The sequence below is a fragment of the Chiloscyllium plagiosum genome, unplaced genomic scaffold, assembly GCF_037043375.1.
Source record: "Chiloscyllium plagiosum isolate Xiang-an unplaced genomic scaffold, Cpla_swu_hap1 HiC_scaffold_39, whole genome shotgun sequence".
Lineage (NCBI taxonomy): Eukaryota > Metazoa > Chordata > Chondrichthyes > Orectolobiformes > Hemiscylliidae > Chiloscyllium > Chiloscyllium plagiosum.
The window spans coordinates 19004500-19018883 of NW_028270177.1; the positions used below are offsets into that span (position 1 = coordinate 19004500).

At 40.8% G+C, this 14384-nt stretch overlaps 1 long non-coding RNA gene across 1 annotated transcript in view; it reads left to right on the plus strand.

Annotated features, from left to right (window-relative positions):
• The first annotated feature begins 660 nt into the window (after positions 1-660).
• Positions 661-14384, plus strand: part of LOC122540987 (uncharacterized) — a 43081-nt gene continuing 29357 nt past the window's right edge. The window contains exon 1 of the long non-coding RNA XR_006309481.2: positions 661-1027. This is a non-coding gene — a long non-coding RNA (uncharacterized LOC122540987). The remainder of the gene's footprint in view (positions 1028-14384) is intronic.

Genomic DNA, 14384 nt, shown 5'->3' on the forward strand with positions numbered 1-14384 from the left:
TGCTAGATTGTACCTGCCCTGAAATTACACACTGAAGGATAATTTATTAAAACAGCATTGTGCAAATGCAACACATGCTATTGTTTCACAGTCATGTGTGCCTGATTATCTAACTGAGGAAGCAAAAGGCAAAGCTAGTATAATTATTTGCAAACAACTCAATCAGATCATGTTAACAGGCACATGTTTTGCAAGGTCTTGTCAGGGGTTTGGTGGGTGGGGGTGGTCTTTGCATTCTTGGTTTAGTCCAATGAGCACTTTTGCTGATGATGCCATTCATTATTTGAACAGGTCTTAAACTTTTGAAATTCCAGCTTGTTCCAGATAGTTTCCTCATAATCAACATAAAGTTCATTTCTTTAAAAAAAAATCCTGATTCATGTAAACTGAAACAGGACTTTTGAAGTAGGCTAAAGGGCACAAATTGAAAATGGAAAGCAGTTCCCAAACTGTGGGCCATGACCCATAATTGGGTCACAGGATAAACAATTGGAGTCACATGCTCTCTCTCTCCTGAAGCAGAAGTGGTGCTTAGGTAAGACAAACTCTGGCTGTAAAGACCTAGACCTACTGGATTGATGTCAAAGAGCAAGGGTCAGATGGCAAGTTCAAAACACCCTTTAACCTTGGGAAGCTCTCCTAACAGAGGCTTACAGAGCCTGGCATATCTATTTGCTGGTTCTGAAGGGTCACTAGACCCAAATCATTAACTCTGCTTTCTCTCCTGAAAGCAGTTTTATTTTCTAATCAACCACTCCAGAGATGTTATTACTTACCTCTGGAGCAGGAGAGATGTGAACCCAGACCTCCTGGCTCAGGGGTAAAGACACCATCACCTGCATCACAACAGTCCTGTCTGAATAACAAATTCACATCCCAAACTGGGAATTGAACCCAGGCTACAGCAGTGAAGATACTGAATCTTAAGCATTGAACCCATGGCCTTGGCATAATTTGCAGCATGACTGAACTCTCTGGGCTAGTGACCATAGTATATCTCCAGTGGAAGAAGCCAGTGCTTCACCAGGTTAGTACTACTAAAGATTACGCTTGGAAGTAATTGGAATGTGAAGAATGATAGTGGTTATTTTGAATTCAATAGTTTTTAAATTCACAGTGAATAACAAGTCTGAAGATAGAAAAGATAATGGAATGCTTTTTGGCCAATCTAATTTATAAATGCTCATGTAGTTGGGGTTACATTTTAGCATGGGTAGAAAATGGTTGGCTAACAGGAAATGTGTATGTATGGGGAGTCTTTCTCTGCGTGGCAAACTGAAACAAGTGATGTACTGCAGGGATCATAATTAGGATTTTCAACCACTTGTAATTGACAAAAGTGTCTCAGATGAATGCTTGGAATGTGTAGTTGCCAAATTTGTTGATAATATATAGCGAGGTAGGAAAGTGATTTGCAAAGAGAACGTAAGGAGACTACAGAGACTCTGGCTTGGCTAATAGAGTGATAGGTTTAGAGTGAGAGAAGATAAGAGACCTAAGGGGCAACTTTTTCAGAGGGTGGTAAGTGTATGGAATGAGCTGCCAGAGGAAGTGGTGGAGGCTAGTGCAATTGCAACATTTAAAAGGCATCTGGATGGGTAAGTGAATAGGAGGAATTTGGAGGGATATAAGCCAGGTGCTGGCAGATGGGACTAGTGTGGGTTGAGATATCTGGTCGACATGGACGAGTTGGACTGAATTGTCTGTACCAGTGCTGTACATTTCTATGACTCTAAAGGAACTGGCTGGCCGGATGGCCGCCTTTTTAAGAAAAAGAATACCCAGAAGTGCTATTACACAAACTGAGTTACCAAAATCATTGTGACTGTGTTTTCTTTTCTAAAGGCTAACCACCACCAGTAAAAGGCCCGTGTAGCAACTCCTGTTTGTTTTATGCCTGTTTGCTGATTTGGTGCAGGTGGAAGCTAGCAAGTAGAAGTTTGTGATTGACAAAGTGCAGGAAAACCTGGCAGCTCATGCTATTGAGCCAGGTAGACAAGTGGCAACTCCAGAGACTTGACTGTGTCATTGCTGTCTTTCTTGTGCTCGCACCTCTTTTTTAAAACTGACTCAAAACCGATCACACTTCTAGACTTTCCAGTTCTGATGAAGTGTCATTATTAACAAAGCATTTACAGTTTCTCTGCACAGATGCTGCCAGCACTGACTAGTCTTTTCTGGTTTTATTCAAGGCTCCAGATCAATGATCTTTGACCGTGGCCAAAGTATAAACAGATCAATTAAGTTGGCCCACTGAAAATGCTTTCATGCTACAGAATGTTCAGTTTTGAGAAATGAACTTTTTAAAATGTTGGTCATGAAGAAATTGTATTGAGAATAAGCTGGAATTACAATTTAAGACTTGTTATAAAAAAAAAAGGCATTATTAGATGAATAGGAAAACTCCCACCTGAAAATTTCCTTTCAAACCACACATCATCTGGACCTAGAAATATAATCCTTTTCCTATAACTATCAAAATTCTGGAGTTCCCACTATCTGCAGAGTAGGTGCATGTACTCTTATGGACTAGAGCAGTTCAAGGGGTTTTCAATAATCTTCAAGGTTCCAGGTTAGGCAATAAATGTTGACATCCCACTTACAAGTAAAGAATAGTTAGACAACTCCAGCATTCTTTGTATATTCAGGTTCCTGGCTATACACGAGTTACAGAACCAATAACTTTCAAGAAGCCTTTGGGAATCCATTTAACTCTAGGTGTGTTAATGCATCAAGAATTAAACAAAATATACAATTCAACAATTCTTTACATCTCAAACTGAGCAGTCCTCTGATCTGTGGTACCTACCAATTTGTTACAACATCTGGAACTTCTGCTCATGATGAAAAACCTGGTAATTGGTGCCGGAAAAGACCTCTCCTATTCTTATGAATAAAACCAAAAGCCTCACCAGTGTAGAAAAAAAGCCCTTAAACATTTTTCTTGTTTTGACAAATATTCAGTTTGTTGAGCAGTCAATCCCCTTCTTTCGTGCTACAGAATGTTATTTTTTCTAAATTGGTATTTCAGGGAATATTTAACAGGCTTATGAAAAATATAACAACTCACGGTACAGTGCACGTGAGGTGTATATTCAAGTAAAACCAATGTCTTCTTGCTTTCACACAACCACTTCTGTAATACGTCACTCCCTCATCACTAAATGCTAGCATTTAGTCTATGCAGGAACTATTTTCAAAAGTCATTGTAAAATCGTGCTCATACGATAAATAATTGGTTGGGAAGTGCTTTTTGCACTTAATTTTAAAAAAGTTGTAAAATGCATGTTGGACTTTTTAAAGAGGATTACATCTGGCCTGGCCACAACTACTCAAATGAATAGAGCCATCTTAATGGCAATCCCTACAGGCCCAACTCTTGACAAAGTAACTCCAGGATTCAGCCATTTATCTGATTTTATCCAGATTTAGAAATCTATCAAAACAAAAGTCAGGAACTGTCTTTTGATGATCACTGAAGATTAGATTGGATGAGTGAAATCACTTCAATGGCAAGTTGACCAAAGGGTCTGTTTTGAGGCTGTAGATCTCCTATGACTCTAATATACTTTGAACCCATCCTAAAACTCTTGGGCAGTCCTGACTAATAAAATATTTCACTTATTGTGATACACAGTGCTCATTTTGTAAACCATTTGTTCAGTCAGTCAGTCTTGATTGATACAAATAAACAGAAGCCTCCTTTTGTGGGTATGTTCAGTAATTCTGGACCAGAAAAGGTATGCTAGTGACATCATTTGGCATCAACTACAGCCAATAAAAACAGTACAAATACAGATAGTGTCTTCTGAATTCACAAGTACCTTACCTCAGAATGACACTGTCAGGCTACTAACCTGATCTAATCTGCCTCAGCTAAAAATCACATCCACAATTTTTAAAAAAAATCAAAAAGTCATTTGAATCAAGGAATGTATGTGAAAGGAATATGGTATAGTTGCAGTAGTTGATCAACATGTAAAAGCTCACCAGGTTTGTATATTCAGAATGCTGTTATTTAGGCTTTAGCTTATTTGACCAGTAAAATAGTGCCATATTGCAACAGGGAATACTTTCATCATTCCAGATAAAGGATTAACTGGAATATCTTTCCCAAATCTCAAAAAGGACAAGTTTAGATGAAAAACCTTCTCAAAATACATAGCAATAGCATCTGAGATTGTTGTTCATGAGCCAAAGTATATGAAAAAGGCTATCAAGGGATACAAAAAGCACGGTGGTAGTATCCCTACCTTGAGTCAGAAAGCCTGAGTTCAACTTCTACCAGGAGAAAGTGAGGACTGCAGATGCTGGAGATCAGAGCTGAAAATGTGTTGCTGGAAAAGCACAGCAGGTCAGGCAGCATCCAAGGAGCAGGAGAATCGACGTTTCGGGCATAAGCCCTTCTTCAGGAATGGCTTCCTGAAGAAGGGCTTATGCCCAAAACGTCGATGCTGCCTGACCTGCGCTTTTCCAGCAACACATTTTCAGCTTCAACTTCTACCAGGCATAATGAGCAGGTTGATCAAAGTTTAAAAATCACACAACACCAGGTTATAGTCCAACAGGTTTAATTGGAAGCACACTAGCTTTCTGAGTGCTGTTCTTTCATCACACAATCACCTGATGAAGGAGCGACACTCCGAAAGCTAGTGTGCTTCCAATTAAACCTGTTGGACTATAACCTGTTGTGTCATTTTTTAAACTTTGTACACCCCAGTCCAACACCGGCATCTCCAAATCAGGTTGATCAAGAATACCTAAAGATATTTGGAGCAAAGCCCTGGCTAAAATGTAGCTGATTGGCCATGATTTAATTAAAGAGGGGAAGAAGAATGAAGGGTCAGGCAACTTATCTACTCTTCTGTTACCAGTCTCTTCAGAAATTTTGATGTCAAGCTTTGTTACAAAATCAAGCATTGTTGAATAGAGAGGCGGGTTGTCAAAGACCTGTGTCTGGCAAATACGCAAACAACCAATTTAAGATCAACAGTTGGGCTAGTAGTATGGCTTAGTTAATAGTATTGTAAATTACGTATTGACACAGAGCCCTATTCTTTGTAAATAAGTGTATCCATGCATAGCAGGCAGGAGTTGTTGGAAGACTGATCATTCGCTGTCAAACCCTCAGGTCCCTGATGTAATTAAAGAGTTATGACCACCTTCTGAAGCACAATGGCCAGGTATCTCTCCCTCTGTGTTGCAGTGTCTATAGCTCAGACACCAGCTTGAACACAACCTAAGTTTCAGGCAGCCATTCACCACAGGTGCGGTCACCATGCAATCCATTGGGATCTACCCACTTCTACATACTATAGCTGAAACACATCTGTCTAGCCATCTCTGGTAAAAAAAAGTGTTTAAGTGTACTTTTCAGCTACAATAATATCTCCTGATGTAAGCCAAGAGGGGCATGGAAGAAATATTCACGAACAATCTCTTTATACCTGTTATAGCAAAAATGGAGGGGCACAATGAGGCTGTCTGCCACCAACTTTAATCTCCTGCTGCCACTACCCCCTCTCGCAGGTTTGCCCTTCTTTATGAAGCTACTGTTCACACACACACACAGTTGGAGAAACTGCCGACTCTGCTCTCTCACCTGCTTAGAAAGTGTAACTTGTTGGCTTCTGTTGCTGCTCTCATAATTATGAGGGACTAATGATAGGTGGTATTTTAAAATCTGTTCCCATAATCAAAGCACTCAAAATACAATGAAGTACACTTAAAGATGGGATTAGTTTAGAACGGCATCATGGTTGGCACAGACGTGGTGGGCCATTGGGACAGTTTCTGAGCTGTACTGTTGTATGTTATGAACAGAGAGAGTAAATAAATCCCTTCCCAAATCTGTCCTCATTTGACCTTTCTGCATCAGCACTAGTCCATTACATGAAGAATGCTATTGCACATTGTTATTACCAACAGTAATGAGTTTGTGTCACAGATCAGACAGGAGTCATGTTCATAGTTAATGCATGACTCAAGTTTTACAAAGAATTCAAAGGCAACATGGTCAATGTTGATAATTATGTTGTTCAGAAGAAAATAGATAGTAATCATCTGATTTACTCAAATACAATTATGTCTGGTCAAGTGAGAGACAAGGACCCTGCTCAGAAATTCATGAAAGTTTTAATCTCTAGTGGAGATTAGTACTTAACATGATTGGATCAAATTCACTTTTGCCCAATGAACATACAATGTACCATAAGACGTAGGGGCAGAAATAGGCCATCAGGCATGCTCTGGTATTCAAGATGATCATGGCTGATCTGGTAATCTTTCCTGGCTTTTCCCCATTACCCTAAATTCCCTTACTGATTGTATATCTCAGCTTTGAATATACTTAGCGATTCAGCCTGGACAGCCTCCACAGTGAAAGAATTACACAGAGATATTCCTCATCATCCATCTCAAATTGCTGATACCTTGATTATGCTCTCTGGTCCTATATTCTCCCAAAGGACAAACAGTTTTGCTGTATCTACAGAGTCAGGTCCCTTAGGAATTTTGTTTCAATAAAAAAAGTTACCGCTCATTCTTCTAAATTCCATTGAATGGAGGCCCAACCTACTCAAACTCTCCCTATATGACAGTCCCTCCATACCCAGGAACAGCCTAGTGAACATTATCTGAAACCAAAAGAGAAAATGCTGGAAAACCTCAGCAGGTCTGGCAGCATCTGTAAGGAGAGAAAAGAGCTGATGTTTCAAGTCTAACTGACCCTCTGTCAAAGCTAAAAAAAAAGGGGAGAAATAGGTGAGTCATGGCTCCAGAAGCAAAAGGTAGCAATAAAGAGATTATAATGGCAGTGCATAGAGAGATTATAGGGAGATTAGGAGCTGTGAATGACCAAGGCTGAAGCCAGTGCTATGTGACAAAATATGGGGGGGGGGAGGGGGGAAAAAGGGGTGAAGCAGATCCAAAATGGAAAACAGGGGAGATGGGTAGCAAAGGGGGAAAGAGGAGAGGAAAAAGGGTGATGAGGGAGTGGGGAGCAAGAGAAAAAGAGAGACCAAGAAATAAGAGGTACAGAACAGTGAAACAAAATATTAAAAAAGGTAAATAAAATTATCTGAAGTTGTTGAATTCAATGTTGAGACCGGCAGGCTGTAACGTGCCTAGTTGGAAGATGAGATGCTGTTCCTCCAGTTTGTGTTGAGCTTCACTGGAACATTGCAGCAGGCCAAGGACAGACATGTGGGCATGGGAGCAGGATTGTGTGTTGAAGTGGCAAGCCACAGGAAGGTCCGGGACCTGATTGCGTACAGACCGAAGGTGCTCAGCAAAGCGATCACCCAGTCAGCGTTTTGCCTCTCCAATATAGAGGAGACCACATTGGGAGCAACGAATGCAATAGGCCAAATTGAAAGAGGTACAAGTGAAATGCTGCTTAATCTGAAATGAGTGTCTGGGGCCTTGGTTGGTGAGAATGGAAGAGATAAACGGGCAGGTGTTGCACCTTCTGCGATTGCATGGGAAGGTGCCGTGTGTGATGGGAGAGGTGCTGGGTGTGAGATGGGAGAGGTGTTCTGGTTCACACCCTCCCCACCTACATCCAGGATTCCTCTGATGCCTTGCGACACATTGACAGCTTTCAGTTCGCAGGCCCTAACCACCTTCTATTCACCATGGATGTGCAATCTCTTTACACCTCCATCCCACACCAAGACAGCTTGAAAACTCTTCGCTTCTTTCTCGAAAAGAGGCCTGAACGATCTCCATCCTCCTCCACTTGGCTGAACTTGTTCTCGTTCTCTCTCTCTCTCTCTCTACAACCTCTCATTCAACTCATCCCATTTTCTCCAAATCGAAGGTGTAGCAATGGGTACCTGCATGGGTCCTAGCTATGCCTGCCTTTTCATGGGGTATGTGGAACATTTCTTGTTCCAGGCCTACCGAGGTCCCCTCCCACAACTGCTTTATCGGTACATCAATGACTATTTCGTGCGGCTTCATGCTCTCGTCCTGACCTGGAAAAATTCATAAACTTCGCTTTCAGTTTCCATCCCTCCGTCACCTTCACCTGGTCCATCTCCGACACTTGCCTTCCTTTCCTTGACATTTCTCTCCCCATTTCCGGCAATAGTCTATCCACTAATATCCATTACAAGCCCACCGACTCCCACAGCTATCTGGACTACAGCTTTTCTCGCCCTACGTCCTGTAAGGGCTCTACCGCTTTCTCTCACCTCTGCCGCATTTGTTCCGATGAGGCCACTTTCCAAAGTGGTGCTCTTAATATGTGCTCCTTCTTCTCCAACCGTGGTTTCCCACCTACAGTTGTTGACAGGGCTCTCAACAGCGTGCGATCCATCTCCCGCGCCACGATCCTCACCCCCTCCCAGAACAAAGATAGCGTCCCTCTTGTTCTCACTTTTCACCCCACCAGCCTTCACATGCAAAGAATAATCCTCCGCCATTTTCACAACTCCAACACGACGCCACCACTCAACACACCTTCCCTTTCCTTCCCCAGTCAGCATTCCGCAGAGATCATTCCCTCCAGGACAACCTAGTCCACTCCTCCATCACACCTAACACCTCTCCCATCACACACGGCACCTTCCCATGCAATCGCAGAAGGTGCAACACCTGCCCGTTTATCTCTTCCATTCTCACCAACCAAGGCCCCAGACACTCATTTCAGATTAAGCAGCATTTCACTTGTACCTCTTTCAATTTGGCCTATTGCATTCGTTGCTCCCAATGTGGTCTCCTCTATATCGGAGAGGCAAAACGCTGACTGGGTGATCGCTTTGCTGAGCACCTTCAGTTTGTACGCAATCAGGTCCCGGACCTTCCTGTGGCTTGCCACTTCAACACACAATCCTGCTCCCATGCCCACATGTCTGTCCTTGGCCTGCTGCAATGTTCCAGTGAAGCTCAACGCAAACTGGAGGAACAGCATCTCATCTTCCAACTAGGCACGTTACAGCCAGCCGGTCTCAACATTGAATTCAACAACTTCAGATAATTTTATTTCATTTATTTTAATTTACTTTTTTAATATTTTGTTTCACTGTTCTGTACCTCATTTCTTGATTTTCTCTCGCTCCCCACTCTCTCATCACCCTTTTCCTCTCCTCTTCCCCCTTTGCTACCTTTCTCCCCTGTTTTCCATTTTGCCTCTGCTTCACCCCTTCCCTCCCCATATTTTGTTACACAGCACAAGGCTGAAGCCAGGTCATTCACAGCTCCTAATCTCCCTATAATCTCTCTATGCACTATTATAATTTCTTTATTGCTACCTTTGCTTCCGGAGCCATGACTCACCTTCTCTCAGCCTCATAAATACCTCCCTATTTCTCCTTTTTTTTAGCCTCGACAAAGGGTCAGTTAGACTCAAAACGTCAGCTCTTTTCTCTCCTTACAGATGCTGCCAGACCTGCTGAGATTTTCCAGCATTTTCTCTTTTGGTTTCAGAGTTCAGCATCTGCAGTAATTTGCTTTTGAACATTATCTGGTTTGCTTCCAATATTACTACATCTTTCCTTACAATAATGGGACCAAAACTATTCACAGCATTCCAGCTGTGGTCTAAGCAGTGCATTGTATAGTTTTAGCAATACCTCCTTATTTTTATGCTCCATTCTCTTTGAAAGGGCAACATACCATTTGCTTTCCCTATTACCTGACCTTGTACATGAGCTTATTGCAATTTATTGCATGAGAATTCCCAAATTCCTAGACTGCAGCTTTCTATGTTCTCAAATATTCAGCTCCTGTATTCCTTCTGCCAAAGTGCATAACAGATGGAATATATAGGAAAATGTGAGGTTAAGTTTTTGTAGATTTGTTCAACTTGTCTATACCCTTCGAGGCTGTCATCCTTACCACTTGCCTTCTCACTTACTTTTTTCATCCACAAACTTGACTTAGCATATCCACATCGCTCAAAGTCATTAACATTTGTAAGTTATGGCTCCAGCATTAATCCCTGTTGCACCCCACTAGTTTGCCATCCTGAAAATGCCTCCATTATCCCAACTCTATTAGCCAGTCCTCCAACCATACTACCTCCAACACCACAGGGTAGTATCAAAAGTAGCCTAAAACATGGTACCTTAAAAAATGCCTACTGAAAATCCAAATATATTATGTCCACTGCTTTCTCTTTATCTATGCTGCTGGATATCTTCTCAAAAGAATTCCAACAAATTTGTCAGGCGCAATACCCCCTTCATGAAGCCACACTGACCCTGCTTGATCATATTGCACATTTCTGAATGTATTTTATTATAAAGGATATAATGGCACTGTAGCATTTTCAAAATAACAGATATTGAGCTAATTGGCCAACAGTTAGAGTCAAAATCACTGCATGGAAATGGACTCTTTGTCCCACCATATTTATGCCGATACTTACTCTTCACCTTAAACTTGTTCCTCTAGCTTTAGGCATATCTGCCATGGGCGAAAATGCTCGTGATCTATCCTATGCCTCAATTTTGTTTACCTCAGATTCCCCCACTTCTTATGTTTCCTTCCCTTTTTCAATAATAAAGTGTTACATTGGAAAACTATCAATCCTCTGGACTTTTCCAGAATTTAAGGTTTTGGAAGAAAACTGCTAGTGCACCTACTATTTCTGTAGCAATATCACATTTTATTAGGGCCAGGGCCTTGCAGTCTTTTCTCCTTTTGATCCTTGATATAGGAATTTTGGAATGCTATTTGTATCCATCTTCAAAATAAAATACTAAGTGCTTGTTCAACTCCTCTGCCATTTCGTGGTTCCCTATTATTTCCCTTCCCTCATTCGTGAAGAGGCCCATGTTAATTTTGAACTCTTAATTTGTATATTCAAAAGAAACTTTTGGCCGTCCATCTTGATTATACTCAAGTTTACCTTCACCCATTATTATTCTAGTGGTTGTCTTTTGTTTTTTTTTTAAAAAAACTTTCCCATTTCTCTACCTTACCACAAAAGTTGACCACATTGAAAAAAAAAACTTACAATTTGATGGTACCCCTCTACTGGTTAACCATGGTTGGCTTATCCCCTTGCCAGAATCCTCCTTCCTGATTAGAATCTTTCCTGAGAGCCATGAACTATTTTCTTAAACACCACTATTTTTGTTCTTCAACGTCTTTGCTGCTAGGGTCCTTCCTGATGCACTCCAGCCAGCTCTGCCCTCATTCCTTTGAAGTTATCCTCATAAGCTTTTGCTTCCAACCCAAGTTCCTCCCCCTCAAACAGAATGCTAAATTCCATGTTATGGTCAGTCTCTAGGGATCTTTTACTCAGTCATCATTTGACAAACCTGAGTCATTACAAGTCACCAGATCCAAAACAGCCGTATTCCTGGTTGGACCCACATCATGTTTTCCTCAAAACTGCCCCAAATACATATGAAATCTTTCACATGCCTACCTCTGCCAATCTGACCATCCCAATTTACAAGATTAAAGTCACACAAGGTAAAAAAAAAAATGCCCTTAATACCTTCCAATTTATTCTGTCCCATCATACACCTAATGTCAGGCTGCTTCTATAAGTGTACTCTTCCCATTTTTATTTCTTATCTCCACTTATATGGATTCCACATCTTTTCATTCAAGATAACTTCTTGGTTATTAATGTTCTGAGGATACTTCCCATTGTTTTTCTCAGCCCCCGCAAGAAGTCACATTTAGTTCCCAGCTTTAATGTTCTGGTAACCATTGCTCCATAATGGCTAGAGGATCATACCCATTAAACTAGGTGTGCGCTGCTAATTCATTTGCTTCCTTCCTAATACCACCTGCATTGAAGTAAGAGCCGTTAATTTGACTTTGGCACTTTTTCCCATTTTGATCCTATTTACTGCGCTTCTCCGATGTTGACATACTTTCTCCTCTTGTCTCATTCAGGATATTATCCAGGTAACTGCCACAGCTATAATGCTGGTGTATCCTCTTGCTTTGTAGACTCCCTTTCCCCCCCACCCAAATCATACCCCTCTCATTAATTTGAGCTCTCAACGCTGCCCTAGTTATTTATTCCACCAGGGCACTGTCAGCATGGTTCAAATAAAACACATCCTATTTCTACCTTGGAGACCAATTTTAATCAGACTTCTTGCATTACACAGCAAGAATTAAAATGTTCCATTTTTATCCTGATTCTTTCACAAATATCACTAGGTTAGAGAGTAGATTGTATAAGCTTGCTAGCACGGAGTATGCTTGCACATGTGAACAAGGATCGGGAACTTGTATTGCACAGTAAAAAAAGATTAGCAATGTCACAGACCACAGGTAGACAAGTAATTAGTGTTACAGTAGACTCATGTGGAATGTCAACAGGGGACAACAGAGCAGTGAGAAATTATAGGCCTTCTGATGAAAAGTGTAAAAAAGTTTCATTTCAGAGCAGGGCAAGTTCTTACTTTTCTGATTGAAAAGTACCTCAATTAATTTAAATCACTTAGCTAGCTTTAACCATGTTTGATGACATTGCTGTCACATTTGACAATACAACTGTCACGAGGCTTCAATAAAAAAAAAGTATTTAGTTAGTATTAAAAATGTTTTGGGATGTCCCAAAGTCATGAGAGTTGCTGCAGTTGCAAATGTCTTTCACCTTGTAATTTCTCTCCATTAAAGAGACACCAATTATCCATAACTGGAGGGTAACCATTACATAAGTGGGGGATAAGGGAAGGAGGCAGGCCTCCATGAACTACCAATGGCAGGACAGGGATGGAACCCATTCTCGGTTTTATTCTGCACCAATCTTTAGTCATCTAGTCAGTTCAGCTCAACTAATCCTCTCTTACTCCTTTAGTATTGTGATTTCCATTTTACTTTCTTCCCATGGTCCTACTCTGGAACAATAGCTGGTGAAGGCTGATTATGTTTACTCTGCCTCTACTTATTCCTTCATGATCAAAGAGCAGCACTGGTCCAAATTTAAATCCTAGCAAAATGCTCGGATTCTGAACTGAAACAGTGAGGGAATTTTTTGAAGTGTTATTTCTGGTGTTTTGTACAAATGCTACCAGATCTGCTGAGTTTCTCCAGCATTTTGTTTTATTTAAGAAAATACAATAGAGGCTAGAGAAAGAACTGGATTCAAAAATAAAATACCACTTTCTAAATTAGCATTGGAAACTCTCACAACAACCTGTTACAGAGAGAGGGAAACTAAATTGAGGCATACACCTGAAGGGTTTTGGCTTTCTGAATAGTAAAAGCATGATGGTCAAATGTTTTTAATTTGAATAATTGCAAAATCAGTTTCAAAAATCATCTTGTGACAAAAGCCTATAATCAGGTTGCTAATTGAGTCCTCTTAGCATTGTGCTGCTGAAAACATAAAACATCACTATTTATTTTAAATGAGTTGGCTATTGGCACACAATGAAAGCATATTTATCCAGTTACACCTCAAAACATGTTCATACAAACCCTGTAGGTTTATTACCCTCAAAACAAAAACCCAATCATTGGAAGACGACAGTAGTGTTGTATAACTTCTAATGCTCAAAGATTGCCAGCATTCCAAAAACCGAAACTGAGCACTTGAAATCCAACGTTCCTGATTAAATCACAATGATTAGCATAATTGGGGCGGAATTTACAGCCAGGGAGGGGAGCATGCAAAAGAATGTTCAAGTAAACAAAGCCAACTTCAATACAGGTTATTCAAACTCCTACTCTGCTCAGGCTGGAAGATCAAAATATTGCTCTATTCTTGTATATTTAAAGTTCAGAAAGTTGTAACTAGAATAAATATAGCAGAGAAAAAAATTACAAAGTCTAAAGACTTTTCTACCTTAATAGTTTCAAAAATAAAGCAGCAAACCAGAGCGTTTCCTGCCTCAGACAACTATCTGTGTGGAGTTTGCACATTCTCCCCGTGTCTGCGTGGGTTTCCTCCGGGTGCTCCGGTTTCCTCCCACAGACCAAAAATGTGCAGGTTAGGTGAATTGGCCATGCTAAATTGCCTGTAGTGTTAGGTGAGGGGGTAGGTGTAGGGGTATGGGTCTGGGTGGTATACGCTTCGGCGGGTCGGTGTGGACTTGTTGGGCCGAAGGGCCTGTTTCCACACTAAGTAATCTAATCATTACATTTTCAAAATAGTTGAATGCTTAATCACATGCTAATTAGCTGTTGAGCTTGACAGACAATGCAAACGAAGCTATTTTCTTTGCAAGGCATTAGGGTATCATTCCTCTTGTTGCTTGAGGAATACTGCATGGCTCGTGCAGTCCATTCCTTTAAAACTCTTGTGCATAGCATCTCCTGAATAAAGATTTTTAACATCAATTGTGCAGCCTTAGATTAAAAATAATGTAATTTTTAGGACAGTAAACAACTCTGGATTAGGCAAACTGAATACCAATAGAACATATTAGCACAGGAATAGGCCATGTTATCCAACCTGTATGTAT